Raw genomic sequence first — 15,954 nt, 5'->3', positions numbered from 1 at the left:
CACTCGGAGCAGCAAGGGACAAACTCGCTCCCGGCGCTGAGGGTGTATGGGGGGGTGCCACAGAGACCCCCAGGGACAAGCGTGCCCAGCCCCAGGGCACTGAAGGAGCCTGCTCACCAGCACCCCCTTCCCCTTCTGGGGGATGGAGGGGGTGTGGCTGTGGGTGGGGGGGGTCCCTGCGCTTAGGGTGGGAGGCCAGGAAGGAGGCCAAGTGACAGGGTGTGCCCATGCCTGGTGTGACGACTGAAAACCTTTGGTGCCCCACTGCCACCCAAGGGCCCAGAGAGGAGAGTTAGAGGCCCTAGGACTGTCCCTGCAGGGTCTGCGCCCCACTCCAGCTGCCAATCCCAGGGGTAGGGGTTGGAGGGAGTGGGGTGGGGGTTGCACAGAAGCCACCTGAGCTCCCACACAGATGGCCAGGTGCCCAGAGGCAGCAAGGCCTTCAGGCAGAGAAGTTAACTTCTGCACAATTTGGTAAGCTTGTAGGACTGGGGGCCCCGGACAGACTTGTGGTCTGTGACCTTTTTGTACACGTGTGGCCCAAGGACGGCTCCCAGGGGACTGGTGGGGACTCAGAGGCCAAGGGACTGACCTGGCTCCCAGTCTTGGTTACCCAGAGCCCGGAGGGGCAGGAGGCCCTCAGATGGGGCTTCTCCCACCCCGGCTGGAAGGGACGTGTCCAGAAGGAGGGTGGAGTCTAGGACGGCCCACCACGCGTGTCCCGCTCCCAGCCCAACATTGTCTTCCGAGGCTCTGACGGAGACCCACACAGAGACCCTACCCAGAGACCTCTGACGGAGACCCCCACACAGACTCCACAGAGACCCCTCAGCACGACCCTACACAGAGATCTCTGTCAGAGACTCACAGGGGCAGGGTTTAGGTTTCTGCTTATCATGTTACCATTACTTATTCTCATCCACGTTGTAGACGGCAAGGCCTTCTCAGAAACACCCGGAGACCAAGCCCATCCTGTACTGAGAGACGCCCGGCAGCTGTTGCTGTTGGGCTGTGAGGAACACCATGGCAGGGGCCATGAACGCCCCGGTGCGAACGGGGGAGTGGGGAGGGCGCCCTGAGGGCAGGCATCCCGCACTGCCGACTCCTATGAGGAGGATCTCCTCCGGGGCACGTGCTGGGAGGAATCCACTTACTGACGGGAGGTTTTATCTACACATACTCCTCGGCTTTCCTACCAAAGAGGACTACTGAGTCATGGAAACACCAAGTAGGAATTCTCAGGGGAAACGCCAAGAAAGAAACATCGAGACTAGGGTGCTGAGTGACTGTCTGTCTTAAGTCAATCCTTCATCTGTCTCATGACTTCAACTACCCTGTCAGCACGCGGAGGGTTCGGACGGATGGGCTCAGAAGCCCCACAAACTTCGACTAAAAGAAAGACCCCATGACAAGATTTCACCAATGCTCAGGAGCTTAAAGGACAGCAGAGAGAGCCAAGATTCCACATCAGAAGAAGTCAGGGACATCTGGAGGAGGAAGGTACAGCTTAGCCCCTCACAGCCCTGCTTCATGTGGAAAGGAAGGCAGAAAATTCTGACCCTCCTTCCCATAAGCATCGAAAGACCATCCTTCCTTCATTCAAAATGGACCACCCCCCAAAAACAAACGAACGAAAACATAACAAACAAACAAAACATATCAACCAAATATTTAAAGAAGAGACAAAACCAATCCTCTTAAACATTTCCAGAAATATGAAGAGGAGAGAGAACTCCCTGACTCATTCAATGAGGCCTGCATTACTCCATAATCCTGGAGATTATGAAAAAAAAATAAAATAAAACAACTTCAAGAAAAAACAACTACCAGCCAACATCTCTGATTAAGACCAGTGCAAGAATGGTCAACAAAATACTCGCAAACTGAATTTGGTAGCATATGAAAAGGATTGTGCACCTTTACCAAGTGGGATTAATTCCTGGAATGCAAGAATGTGTCAATATACAAGAAAAAATCAGTGTCATAGGTCATATTATGAAAGGAAGGTAAGTCACATGATCATCTCAAGTGATGCTGAAAAAGCACTTGACCACATTCAGCACGTTTTCATGATAAAAGCACTCAACAGACTAGGAATAGAAGAAACTATGTCAACATAATAAGAGCCATATAGGAAAAACCCACAGTGAGCATCATACCCCACAGGGAAAGTTTACAAGCTTTCCCTCTAAGATCATGAAGGATTCAGGGTGCCAGATTTTGTCACTTCTACTAAACCTAATACTGGAAGTACAAGCCAGCACCATTAGGCTTGAAAGGGAATCCAAATTGGAAAGAAATAAATAAAATTATCTCTGTTTGCAGATGGCATGATCTTATATGTAGTAAACCCTAAAGATTCCAGGAATACAACAACACTTTTAGAACTAATTAATGATAGTTGATCAAAATCAACATACAGAAATCTGCTGCAATTCAATACCCCAACAATGAATAATTTAAAAAGGAAACTAAGAAAACAATTTCATGTATAACAGCATCAAAAAGAATAAAATACATTGGAACAATCCTAACCAAGAAGTAGTAGAGTTGTACACTGAAAACTATGAAAAGCTGCTGAAAGAAATGAAAGAATACACTTATAACTGGAAGGCCATACCATGTTCATGGTTTGGAAAACTTGATATATTTAAGATGTTAATGCTTCGCAATGTGATCCATAAATAATTTTCAACATAGGTGCCAGGATTACTCAACAGGGAAAGGACAGTTTTCCAACAAGCAAGTCTAGGGAAATTGGATAATAGTATGCAAAGGAATAAAAATGGACCTTCACCTTATACCGTACACAAAAATTAACTCAAAATGAATCAAAGTCCTCAGCATAAGACCTAGGGCTATAAAAATTCTTAGGGAAGAAAAACAGGACAAAAGCTTTAACACATGATTTCTTGGATAGGACACTAAAAGCACAGACAACATAAGGTAAAATAGATGAACTCAAATACATCAAAATTTGTCTCACAACTTTCACAATTCTTCTTTCCCCTAATGCCTCTCTACCAGGTTCTCTTCTCCCTTTTTCAAGGCCACCCACCCTCCCTCCCTTCTTCCCCTGCAGTACCTTTTTGTTCTTTGTATTCCTTCCTCCCTCCCCGTCTTTCCTTCTTTCGTTCTGTTCTGGTAGTCCCCATACAGCCCTTCAGGACTTTTTCGCCTAGTGTTCCGTGACTCATTCTGTCTGTAGAAGACCCAGGAGCTCACGGCGATACGTTCCCTATCAGAAAGGATGAAGGGATACCCGCACGGGGGCATCTCAAAGGTCTGCTTCTCTGCAAGTCAACGGGAGGCTTCAGGGTCATGAACCCTGGCCTTCCACACCACAGCTGGACATGGGCTACGCTAAGCATTCCCCACACTCTCCTGTCTTCCAAGACCCCGAGCATACGGGCTGTCCCACCAGAAATCGGAAGAGTTTCATTTCTCGGCTGAAATGGGCCTCAAGGCGAGCCACCGCCCGAGTGTCTGGAAAAGTCACTGCCTTCAACACGACTCACAGGTATATAGTCTTTGAAACGGAAACATCGAAAATTGAAGCAGCAGTTGACGTGGTGGGTGAGGCTACCATGTAGAGAGATCTATCTGAATTCGGGAAAGGCACACGGCACCCGACTACAAGCGGCTTGCAGAGGTAGACGCAGAGACCGTTCCTGAAGGAACGGGCTGCAATGCGTACGTTGAGGCGGGAAGGGAGGGACATGAGGGAGCAAGCCTTCCACAGCCCCTCCTGTTCTGGCCATGAGCAGAGGGTTCACACTGCCCAGGAACCCGGCCAATGCTGGGGCCCAGGAGGGAGATGTCTCACGTCCCTCACCTCGCTCCATGTGTGTTGCGTCCGGGGAAGACACACCTTGTATTTACTGACAATGTGGAAGAGCCTTCGGCCACGTGTCCCCGGTGCCAAGGACATCAGGGCTCGTGCATCCTGGATCGCACCACACACCTCTCCCCAGGGTGGGAGAGCCTTGACTCGGGGCTCTCCCCTCGCGAGACACGAGAGAACTCACCCTTCCGAGGAAAGGAGACATGACACGCATGGGGCAAACAATTGCAGGGCAGTGCTCACCTCGGTACACAGCAAGACCACCGGAGAGGCCCTTTAGGGAGGGAACGAAGGTGGGAGACCCTTCCTTCGGAGAGCTCTGCTCTCATTCACGCCCAGCACCTCCCACGGGGTAGAAGCCATGTGGTGGGACTGCTGCACGAGAGCTCGCAGCAACACGCATCCCTTCGAGGCCATGGGCACGTTCCCGCAGACAGAAACTGGTTGAATGCCACCTTCGGGGGAAAGCATTTAGTCCAGACACACCCTGAGCCAGCATCCGAGGATCCACACCGGCGGGAACCCCGACCGATGCGGTCAACGGGGGAGAGCCGTTCGATACAGCTCTCACGTTTGGAGACACCCGACAACTCAGAGCAGAGGAACCTGCGTCTGTCATCACTGGGCTCCCGCCTGGACCCAGAGCGCCCACCTTTCTCACCACCACAGAAACCACACAGGGGAGACACCGTGTCTCCCGTCACGGAGGCAGAGCCTTCTGCCAGAAGTGGGCCCCTTCCCAACACCACAGAACTCACACGGGGAGAACCACGAGCGCTGTAGCCTGGTGGGAGAAGCTTCAACTGGGGCTCGGGCCTGAGCTCCCGCTACCATCTCAGAGTGCGCGTCATCCCTCCCACGGGAGCGAAGGCGCAGGCACCTCCCGGGACCCCCTGCGTCATCGCGGCGGCTGAATGCCGGTGAGATCCATGTGGGAATCCCATTCCTCACGGAGCCAACACGGGAAGGCCCTGGGAGGATTCCCACACAAGAAAATCCTCCCGGTGTGATGAGGAAAGGAATGGGCTCAGGTATCCCTTCTTCCTTAGCCAGCAACGACACCCTCACGCCGAGGAATCCCTGATCCCAGCGCAACGCGGGGAAACCCGTCCCCGGACACTCCCATCCGAAAATCACTGGGCAAAGACCTCCCAAGGAATTTCTTAGGGTGACGCTGAGATACAAACTCAGACGCTGCAAACACATACAACTGGGTCCCGTGCTGAGGGATGCACAATGCGCTATTCCAGTAACCAATCGCTAGAAATCAAGCACATCTGCTCCGATCCATCAGTACTTGCACAAAGGCCAGGATCCCCGAACAGGCGTGGGGGGGGGGGTCTCACAACCGTGCACACTGTGCCAAGTAAGAACGGGGGACTTTTCCTTTACGAGCTCTCACAACTGACACGGGTACTGTCTCTTGGTAGGAAGTGGGATCCCAGGAAGAAACACTGCCTGGGATCCATGAGAACATCAACTGGAGGGTGAACTCAGAATCTCAGAGCACGAGGTGCTCGACGTCCGTTCACAAAAACACTGACCTATCGATGTATGTAGATCGCAAGGATGAATGGCCACAAGATTCATCAAACACATGGTTTGGGATCTACCTCTCATGTGTCCTTAATTCTACTAATATTATCCTCATAAATTAGAAACGACTTACAAATTAATTTCTTACTTAGAAATACTTGTATTCCTTTACTTATTTGAGATCAAGAGAGCTAGAGAGGGATCAAGAATAGTTGGGAGTCAGCTGGGGGGAAGAGGGAGAGGAAGCAGGCCTCCCACTGAGAACGGTACCCAATGCAGGGCCTGATCCCCCAGGATCCAGGGATCCTGACCTTAGTCAAAGGCAGATGCTTAACCAACTGTGTCACCCAGGGGCTTGCAAATTAATTTTATCTTTTACAGAGGTGCTGTTTTGGAAGAACTGTGTGTATCAGGACAGGAATAAAACTGGGCTGTTCAGAGTCAGGCAGTGAGCGCTACCTCCCCCTCTGAGAGGATATGGTAGCCAACTGCTTTTCTCTACCACCAAACATAGTTACTTATCTCTTGGCCTGAGAAGGTGTAAGACCACTGCCGATATGGAAATAGTCCTTAATTTAGAAGATCATAGAACAGGACGGGGTATGTACACTGCCTTCCATAAACACAAAGCACATCCAGGAATGCCTGTAGGGTTCTTTTAGTTAAGGGACCAACTCTTGATTTTGGCTCAGGTCCTGATCTCAGGGTTGTCAGATCGAGCCCGTGACATGTGTCATGCTCTGCACAGCATGTGGAGCCTGCTCTAGGGTCTCTCTCTCCCTCAGTCCCTCCACTTCCAAATCTGGCTACCAGGAGTTCCATGATGTCTATGCCAGACGAAAGGAGGAGCGTGTAGGACAAAACGTGACCCAGACGTCAATCACCACTGGCAACTAGTGACAAGAGACTAAATAAACTTCCCGCTGCTCCCAAAACCAAAGAGAAGACTTGCAGAAACCCTATTACAACTGCATTTCACATGACCATCTTAGCGATGCTTACTTCTCCTAGAATCTTCATATTAGAAACATGTTCTCACTCATCTACCCTGATTCTTCAGTGATACGGAATTCCTACAGGAAATGGGCATACACTCTACCTCCTCATGTCTTCTCTACTCTATGTGAGTGACCTTCTTACTGACTCTCTTGATTTTGGCTGAGGTGATGATCTCAGTGTTGTGAGATCGAGCCCTGTGTCATGCTCTGCAAAACATGTAGAGCCTGCCCAGTGTCTACTTCTCTCTCTCCCACCTCCCCCTCTTACAAAAAAAAAAAAAAAAGCATGTCCACTCAGAGATCCATTTGTAAAGATGCCCAATATTCTTTAGTTTACTGGCCCTAAAAAGAATGTGTTGGCAGAAAACACTATTTTGGAGAGAATTTCTATTTATAAGATAACCCTGCAGTAACTCAGGATTCTGCTAACAGACGCAACCTGGAGTTAAGATGTTTTGTATGGGGCAGGGACCTGCAGAACCTTCTCCATATGTGCCACCAAGTAATTTTCCCCAAGCAGCAAACTCTAGATATTCTGGTTAAGGGTACATCTCCAATTTAATCAACAATAAGAGGGCATCTTTCCCTCTGGAAGAAAGACAGAAGCCAGCAAAAAAGACACCCAAGTCAAGGCCTGAACCTCAACTCAGGCGGAAGGTTCCAAACCAAGACAACTTACTACTGTGATGTACATCCACCAGGGAGACGGCAGGGGTCACACTCCTGTACATGTTGCACTTGAATCTGCACTGAAGAGACAGAGGCCAGACCCTTTGGATGCTGCCCATGAGGCCATGTCCTCTGAGCCCTGAGGCACCACCTGTAAAAACAAGGAGAGCATTTAGTTGAGGTCTCAGGACCCGCACTCGGGAAGACACAATGTCACCCAAAACTGAAAGCGTGCCCCTCCCTTCCAGCAGAGAGCACAAGCTCAAAGATGCCCAAACCACAGGGCCCCGCGATCTGTGAAAGACAGCATTGCTGCTGGCAGACCTTCAAATCATACACACATGGTCAATTTGCTACCGGGAGTTCCTTGATATCTTTGCCAGACCCAAGCAGGAGGATATGGGCCAGGAGATGGCCCAGAGGTCCATCACCATGTGCAACTAGTGATAGGAGTCTAAATAAAGTTCCTGCTGCTCCCAGAACCAAAACAGAAAATCTGCATAAACCCTATTTCAACTGCATTTTGCATGACCGTCCTAGAGATGCTTACTTCTCCTGGAATCGTCTTTCACCTTTGACATGGTTCCCATTCACCTACTCCGTCACTTCAACGACACACAACTCCCATAGGAGATATGTATCTACTCTACCTCCTCAATGTCTTTTCTACTCTACGTGAGTGACTCTGTTAGTCTTGCTTCCTTTCTTTTTTCACAACTCTATTTGGCTGAAAGGAGCCTCCGGTCTTTCCTTTCTAAGGCATGCCTCTCATGGACCCTGGAACTCAAAAAAAAGAAATAAAAAAAGCAACAACTAATCACCACCCAGTATGAATATAACCTATACCTTGGAGATTGAAGTTGTTTCACTCCTGACCAGAGATTATGCTACTGACCCAAAGGGCAAGCCCTCCAACAACCAGCTTCTAGAGGATTCTGGGCCGATTTGGGGTATAGTTATGATAGGATTTTCCCAATCAGAAAACACTGCCAGCCTCCAAAGTGAGGTCCCCAAACCGGATTGTGAACTAAATAGATTCAGAGCTTCACGGGACCCATTGGAGGCACAGAAACACCTGGCGGTGGTGGCAGCGGATGCCAGTCCACATGGGTGATGGATTTCAGTTCAATGGATTTGGGATGGTTTCTTAGATGCAAGAAGGCAGCCACAAGCACACTTGGTTTCTTAGCATCTATTCTAACTAAGCCTGGCAGGCATAGTGACGGACCGTTCCATACAGATTTTGGAACCCTGCTGTGCTGAAACTTTTCATGAGGAATCTCTAGAGTGAACTTTCAGTAGTGCGTCCAGGCCAAAGCCAAGCGCAATACTCCCATCAGACTTGACTGCGATACCTGTCGATTTGGGTGGATTCCTCTTCTCAAGGTCCCCCAAATATCCTGAGGTTCCCATACCTTCCAACAAGTAACATTCCCTACTCATCTGGCAAGGCTCCTCGGCACTGCGTCATCGAGGTGGGAAGCCGCTATTGCCAAGGGGCTCCACAAAGTCACCCTTAATTCCTGAAAATTGTCTGGTCGTTATCCGAGTCTATACACGTTACTCTCAAATTGGACATTTCACTCAATCTCTTGGTAAAATAACCAATGTTTCCAGCGGTGTCCTGTTACAAGAAAAAGGCGCTTGTGCTGAACTTACGCCAATAATCCTAAGTACCTTGGAAGAAAGAATTCTCCCTGAGAGTTCCTGAACGATGGAGGGTTCAGGGAGGGAGAGAAGTTAAATGCTCCCATTTGTTCACACAGAAATGTTTCATCACATTTCTGTAGATCATGGATATTTTCAGGTACCGTTTCCCTCGATCTGGAAGAAGAAACATTAAAGAACCAGCAAGGTTTCAAACAAGAGTCACAAAGGTAGACTCACGATCCTCAGCTCACTCAGTCCCCGCTTATTAATTCTTGTTTGGCTTGAATGCAGCTTTTCCATGAGTTCTGCAAATCCGTACCCAGGTGAGTTTGAGAATTTTCACAATCAGACACTAAGACCCCACAAGATACATCACCGTGTACAGTCACAGGCATTTAATGGCAAAGTAGGGAGGAAGGACCTGCGGACACACGCTTAATGAGATGTATTTTCACCAAACACAGAAGGCAAGACATCACCATGGAAGCAGAGAGGCCACAAGACCTGCATCCTGGTCGCCAGGGCATGGCGTGTCCATGAGTTTCCACATCTCCAAGCCAAACACGCTCATGTCTTCTGAGCTAAGGGTTCTGCTTCTAGAATTTTCTCCCAAGGCAAAAACCAGAGGGGTTGTAAAGGATTTGCAGCGGCGTTTATGGAGGCTTCCTGGATGATGGTGAAGCCCTGCAGCTCACCGCCTTGCCCCAGGCCCACAAACCTGTTCAGTGCCCCCTTTGCATCCACCATGGTCAGGCAGGTCTAGCCCTTCCTACCCCGGTTGCACAGCACACCCTCTCCTGGTGTCCACCAGGCCGCTCGGCCTCTGTGTTCCATGTCCTCGATGGATCTCTTTGGAAGAAGGTAACCCACATAGGGGAGGAAGGAGCAAATATACTCCTTCCCACCCTTTCTCCCTCCTGGCACCCATCCAAGGTTTGTGCAGGGGGAACAGAGCTGCAGAGACGTGCAGATGGGGCTCTTCTTCTGTGGCGCTTCCAAGAATCCCCTTGCACAGATCCTAAGCCTTAGCGCTTAGCAGACTATTTTGGTCTCTACCCCCACTGCCCACCCCAGCCACGGGGCAGCATTCCACCTGCCAGCCTCCTCAGAAAGAACTCCCGCCCCCTAGCTAGCTGCCCTCCGTCCAACGCCCAGGTGCTGACCTAGCCATTCGAAAGGAGACTGGATGAGGAGACACCCCCACCGCACCCAGGTGCCTGAGTGCGCGCCACACCACACCGTCTACTTCAGGGTTGTGGTGATGGCAGACTTCCCGCTGTGTGCTTTTTGCCCTGAGACATGCCAACCCTCCAGTGCAGCACAGAGCAGAGCCGGGCTTCAGCCCCCCGGCGACCTGGCTGGCTGATGCGGCTGCCTGAGCCTGCCTGCCTCCCTCCCTGGCTCCAGTCCTTCCCTATGAGCATCTGCTGGGCCCTGCGACTCTGGCTCTGCCCCAGGTGCCGTGGGCCCTGGGCGCAGGCCGTCTAAAGGCAGTGGAGGGGCTGCAGACTCCAGCCGGCCGGCCCTGTGCTCCCCTCAACCCAACCACCGTGGTGACCAACGTGGGCCCAGGTGCCGGTTCGGACTGCAGCCCCCGCCTTCCTGCTCAAACACAGGGGGCTCCTCGGAAGCAACGCACGTCGGCCCCAGATAACCTGCCCCTTAGCCCCCACCCCGCCGGCCTGAATAACCCCTCGAGACAGAAGCCCCAGACGCCAACACAACCTCCACTCCAGGCAGCGCATTTCACTCGTCCTCACGTCTCGCAAAGGCTGTCTGATGGTTCCCGAAAAACGCGGCTAACTTAGGGCCCGGGGGCTGTCGTGAGGTTTGGAACCCTTCACCTCCCCAGATTTTGAAAGGTCATCTGACCCATTTGGCAGCGCTGGCCCGGAGACCACGCCCACTTCTCCTGCCAGCCTGGGACTCTGCCTGCAGAGGGAATTCCCATCACTGCTGGCCAGAGGCAGGACACTCTTAACTGCCCCAGCTGACCTGAGCAGGAGCCCCAGCGGAGGAGGGGACAAGGGACAGGGCCCTGGGCTCAGAGACGAGCCCACATGGCGCCCCACGAGACGTGACATCCCTCTGGGAGCCGCCACAGAAGGGGCAGCTATGACGACCACCTCAGGGGCTTCATCTGATCACAAAGGGCTATCAACAACGAGCCACGGGGCTTTCTCAGACCTGAGAAGGGGCTGTGACCAGCAGGTCAGGCTGACGTGGACACCGGGTTGCTGCGGGCCCACCTGCCACCGTGGGCCACCGAGCACAGACTTCTCGGCAGAGGCCAAGGTCGGCACGTGCCTGGATTCCCCAGGAGGCAGCGCCTCTCTCGGGCAGCACGTCCCGCGAAGCAGGAGGAGCCTCCAGGTGGGAAATAACCCCTCCGTTCTGAGGGCAAGACTGGAAGCATCTCTCTGTCCGTTGGGGTGGCCCAGCCCTCCACAGAGCTCCTCGTTCCCACCAGTGACCTGGAACCCACAGTCTCCCCTTCCCACGGTGCCCCGGAACCATGCTCTTCAACAGGGGCACCCTGCTAGGCCCCTGCGAGAGGCAGGACGGGACTCCCAGAGGGCAGGGGCATCCGGAGCGTACCGGCCTCCCTCACAAACACCTCCACGGCGCGCTAGATGGGCTCAGGCCGAGGCTCTTGGAGGCCGTCAGGATGACCCCAAAGTGCCGGTATTTCTTCACACCTTCACCTGGAAACAGACAGGGATCAGGGGGTCCGGAACCACCTCCCTCTCCTGGACCCGCACTGAGCTTCTGCGGGGAAAGCCCCGGGCACGCCCAGAGGGTCTGTGTGGAGCGGCGCCCTCCTCCTTCCCTGACCGGGCACGTGCATCCACCCAGCACAACAGCAGACCCACCCAGCCCCTCGGCGCTCAGGGTCAAGGGGGCAGCAGGCTCTCTCCCAGGGGAAGAGCAGAGGCGCCACAACACAACGTCATGGGTCTTGCCATCCCTCCAGAATCTCTCTGTGAGAACAGACGGGGAAAGACCCCAGCGTCGCAGCAAGAAACGCTCTCTTTGGACTCTGGAGTGCTTTAAATTTGTCATCGTCCAGTGCCTTCCACCTTGCCTTTCTCCTCGCAGTACTCCTGAACACGTCAGAAGCAGCGTTCCTCCAAGAACGCAAGTCAGCCATCAGGTCTACCCAGAAAGGAGACCCTAAGTACCATCCAGATGGGACGGACGGCCGTCCTCAAACCTTCTTCTCAGCGGGACGCAGTCTGAAGACTCAGCTAGCTCGGATGATCCGGGAACTAGCAAACTGCCACCTTCCAGGGGCAGAAGGGACCCGCAGCACGTGGCCAGCCACCCAGACCGTGAGAGGGGATGGTAGGAAATCACACTCGGATCACTGCTGTTTTCCTGTTAGAAAGATGGCAGAAGGGACATGGGCGAGAATTCTCAAGGAAGATTCCTAACGATGGAAGCTTTGCTCAGAGAGCCGCTCTGAAACGCGAGTGTCAAGGCCCATCAGGAAGGAAACCCTAGGCACACCTCCTGTTTCAAGTGTCCGAGCACCGTGACCTTTTGACTGCCGGCCCATGGACCTGCTCAGATCCACCACCACCTGGTCCACATCCTTCTACTCCGGACTCAAAGAGAGACGACGCAACGCCTGTCAGCTGCCAGCACTCATCCTCATCCTCGCAAAACACGTGCCTGTGCTTTTCCGTCACGAGCCTGTACTCCCTGCTCAAAATCGGGAGCACACCGGATTTCTCTCCACTCGGTGTCTCCCAGACGGCTGTCCCGAATTCCCCAAACAGAAGGGTCCCGGCTTCTTTTTGCTTTCCTTTCCCAGCACCCACTTCTTGACTGACACGAAGATGTCCCAAAGCGAAGGGCCACGGTAGGCTATTTGTACATCATCAGGTGAGGGCAAACATCAGAGGAAACGTTCAAATGCCAAAGTCCACCTCACCTTAAATTCAGATTCCGGAAATCGATGGGTTTCCGATTCAGGCTTTTTGGAAAATTTCTTTCCAAAGAACCTGCCCCGGCTGTCGGAAATAAAATGTCTATTTTGGGGGTGCCTGGGGGGCTCGGTGGGTTAAAGCCTCTGCCTTCGCCTCAGGTCATGATCCCAGGGTCTTGGGATCGAGCCCCACATTGGGCTCTCTGCTCCGCAGGGACCCTGCTTCCTCCTCTCTCTCTGCCGGCCTCTGCCTACTTGTCATCTCTGTCGAATAGAGAAGTCAAATCTTTAAAAAGAAAAAAAAAAGTCCCTTTGGACAGAACGTCAGAAACCCATCCAACTTCCTCCATCGTCGTCTCTCAGGTACTCTAAATAGCTGTACCTGTCTTCACACCACCACCACCAAGGAAACCCTCGCCAAGTCGTAAACGCCAATTCATTGTTATCCGACATTGGCCAAAATGACAGAGATGACTTGATATTATTCAAAACTTAACTTCTTAAAGGTACGTATTTTCATAGCCTCATTAAGAAAGGTTTCCAAAACTGGGCCAGAAAAATGATCTATTTAGATATCAATTCGATAAAAGCCTCTAATTGTGTTACCTGAAGCAGCATGACGATGGTATTGTCGTGTGTCAACGTATGCTGGCACTCGTTTGGTTTTGTTCCCCCTCCCATCGTAGTCCGTTGCACAACTCATAAAATATCTTCCTTTACGTTTCCTTTTCATTAACTTGTTCATTGGTTTTGTAACAAATTCACTCACTTCTTGGGCAGAGAGATAGAGCTCCCAAGCAGGCAGAGCGACAGACCCAGGCAGAGGGAGAGGCAGGCGCTCCTCCCCTGAGCAGGGAGCTCCACACGGCCTGGATCCCAGGGCCTGGACCTGAGGCGAAGGCAACTGCTTAAGCGACTGAGGAACCCAGGTGCCCCAGGCAGAAACTATTTTAAAGAAATCACGTCACATTTGCTGCCTGCAAATGCCTATATCCCCTGGCTTGTTGCCAAGGAGTTCTGAATGGTCACTTTCCAAGAGGCCACACGGCAGTGGCCAGGCCCGCAGGGACTTACAATGGATGTGGCCCCCTGCAGGACAGACAGATGTTTGCATCCTCAGCTCCTGGCTCCGGCAGTCCGCCCCACAGACAATATTAGGAACTGTCACCCTTGGCTCCGAGGGGCTCCTGGAAGGAACACAGGGAATTCCTGGGGAGGGCAGCCCCGCAGGAAGCGTTTTTTTTTTGTTTGTTTGTTTTTATACATATTTTCCTTATTCGACACAGCAGGCATGACTTGGGTGTGGGGCAGAGGGAGAAGCACTCCCCCTGAGCAGGGAGCCTGATGCTAGGTTTGATCCCGGACTCCAAGGGCGGGACCTGAGCCGATGGCCAATACTTAACCCACTGAGCCACCCGAGAACGCCTAGAGAGACTTTGTGAAGCAATCTCGTATAAATCGGAGTTTTCCAGAGGAGCAGATAAAAAAAGGAACCTTGAAGTCTCCCATGTGCCCTCAGGAGTATCCTTCTTTTAATGTCCAAAAAGGCAGGTAGTTAACGTACAGTGCAGTATTGCGTTCTGCAGTAGAATTCGGGGATTCAACACTTCTCTCCACCGCTCAGAGCTGGTCACGACAAGTGCCTTCTTCAATGCCCATCACCCATCGACCCCTCTCCAACCCACTTCCCTCCATGACCCCACACTGTGCAGGGATGCCTTCCCTCTGAGAGTTCCGTCACGAGCCATCGCCACGGTGACCTGATGACACGCCCCCATCCTTCCGTTTCAACTGTCACTCTGTGAGCCGAGCCCCTTGCAGTTTGGTGAACGGGTGTAAAGGTCCCCACGATGGGAAATCTCAACTGCTGTTGTACGGGTATGTGCCTGTCGATGTTCTCAGTTCTCTTCTCCCAAGCGGGCTGCCCCCCTTGTACACAGACCGGCTTCTTCTCTCTGGCTGTTCCTTTCCACCCTCTGATTTCTCCTCCCGGTTCGATGCCTGGATTTGTTCGTTTGTCTGGGTTATTTCATTGGGATTTCTCGGGGAACCTGCCTTCCGTAAATCGCTTCTACGTTCAGAAAACCGTACCACTTCTGAATGCTCCTTGGACTCAATCACTCGGGACACCGTGACGGCACCCTAACGTCTAGGCCGGAGGGCGGGGAAACGGGGCCCAGAGGGTTCTCGCGAACACTCTCGGGTAGGCGTGGCTGCTCAGTGGGATGTGAACCCAGGCCATCAGGCGTGCGCACGGCGCTCTGCTGCCTTTCTGTCAGGTCTCTCCTCAATACGAGCCGCTGCCCACAGAACCTGTGGGTGTGGGAGGGGGCGGAGGTCAGAGCACAGCACACCGCGACCTCTTCCGAAGGCCCACCTGGAGGGAGGAATGCCTGCGGGGCAGCTGGCGAGTAGGGGCGGGAGACGGTTGGACTACAAGGAAAGAATGTCCAATCCCCCTCTGGGCTTCTCACAACAAGATGCCGACACTGCTCTCTCTTTCTATGCGTCTCCCAGCCATCTGTGAGGAGCTTCTCCCCGAGGATGTGGAGCCGCCCACAACCGCGCCGGCCCCTCCACGGCCACCCAAGAAGAAGGTCCGGTTCTCCCTCCAGGATCAGGTCTACACCATCGGGGACACCGACGAAGGTACCTTGGACACTGACTCATTACGTTGACTGCAGACGCATTCTCGCATTCAGTAGCACAGACACAACCGAAGCTTTTTAAACTGCTGAGACACATTTTCCTCCCATTTCGCTGGTAGCCGTTTCCCTCTATGCCGTCCGTCCCCATTAAGTCCACAAGTCACGAGGAAATTCTCATCCAAACTGGCTCCAAGGGGCACAGGGGAAACGCGTCTACTAGCTGAAGGCACGGATCGTAGGTCTTTCTGGAACACACAGGCCCACAGAGGTCTCTCCAGGAAACAGGGTTCTTAGATGTGTAGGAAGGAACAGGCTATGTCTCCCACCAGGAACGCTGAACACAAAAATGGAACAGAACACGACAGGAGGCTTCACGATCTCCCCCCCTCCACTTCCGCCCACGAGCCACACCTTACACGGGTGTGTGCTACGTACCTTCCAAGGAACACAATGACCTCACCACGTTTGGGGAACTCAAGCACCCAGTACATCCCATGGGGTGACCATTCTACAAACTGGGCCGATGCATTCGGTGACGTCTTCTCACTCGGGAAACAGACAGAAATCGGCACGCTAACGTCTCACACAGCTGGGTTCCCAATAGCCACAGACAGGCACAGCCCCCAAATCCATCACGGCAGGAAAGGACACATTCAATGGCATCCGTACACATCCTGG

This window comes from Martes martes (genome assembly GCF_963455335.1).
Source record: "Martes martes genome assembly, chromosome: 14".
Lineage (NCBI taxonomy): Eukaryota > Metazoa > Chordata > Mammalia > Carnivora > Mustelidae > Martes > Martes martes.
Note: the sequence above shows the minus strand (reverse complement) of the source record.